This window comes from Dipodomys spectabilis, unplaced genomic scaffold (assembly GCF_019054845.1).
Source record: "Dipodomys spectabilis isolate Male_0828 unplaced genomic scaffold, ASM1905484v1 ptg000114l, whole genome shotgun sequence".
Taxonomy (NCBI): domain Eukaryota; kingdom Metazoa; phylum Chordata; class Mammalia; order Rodentia; family Heteromyidae; genus Dipodomys; species Dipodomys spectabilis.
This window is the reverse complement of record NW_024870791.1, coordinates 614532-615443: the sequence shown is the minus strand read 5'-3', so window position 1 is coordinate 615443 and position 912 is coordinate 614532.

The window sequence follows — 912 nt, the reverse complement described above, 5'->3', positions numbered from 1 at the left end:
ATGCTCTGTAAATTAAGCCCAATTTTAATTGGGAAGAAGGTTCTCAGAAACATTTTATTGTGAGTGTGGGTGTTGTTCATTCTTTCCCAAGTGTACATAGGTTAACATTAGGAGAAACAATAGGAATAATAGGAGAAAGAGAAGTTCTGTGTTTAAGTATAATGGTTCAAAACACTATAGAAGACTCTGCAAATAAGACAACTTTGAAACAATAAGGCCAAGGCCAACATGTCAATCTATGAGTGTGATATAGAGAAAGCATTACTAAGTGGAACATGACTTATGAGGCTCTTTCATCTCTTTCATCATGGTAGCTAATCATGTAAACTAGTGAAAATTACAGTGGAGGTATAATTTCGGTTCCTAGCAAGTCAGATATAAGAGCATGGACATAACTGGAACAAAAAGGCCATGTTGAGAGAGCAGGAATGATACTAGCAATGAACTGGTGGCTAAGATCACTTTTCTTTTTCTTTTTCTCTTTCTTTTCCTTTCTCTCTCTTTTTTATGGTAGTGGGGCTTAAACTCTGGGCTTGGGAACTGTCCCTCTGCTATTAAGCTCAAGGCTAGTGCTCTACCACTTGAGTCACAGTGCCATTTCAGGATTCTGGTAGTTAATTGGAGAAAAGAGTCTCTGGGCCTTTCCTAGCTGGGCTGGCTTTGAACCCCATCCTCAGATCTCACTGCCACCGGGCTTAAGATCACATTTTTAACAGTGTACACTCAGGATATGTAATGTGTATGTTCATCTATCTTTATATGTATTCTTGAGTTAAAAATTTGGGCTACAGCTCAGACTTTATACTCACAAAAATGTTTGTCGTTTAAAAGTTGATACTCCTGGAGAAATAAAACCTAAGAATATAAAGGAGTCTGGGAAGTTCAGTTTATATCCAGCCTGGGAAGAACAGG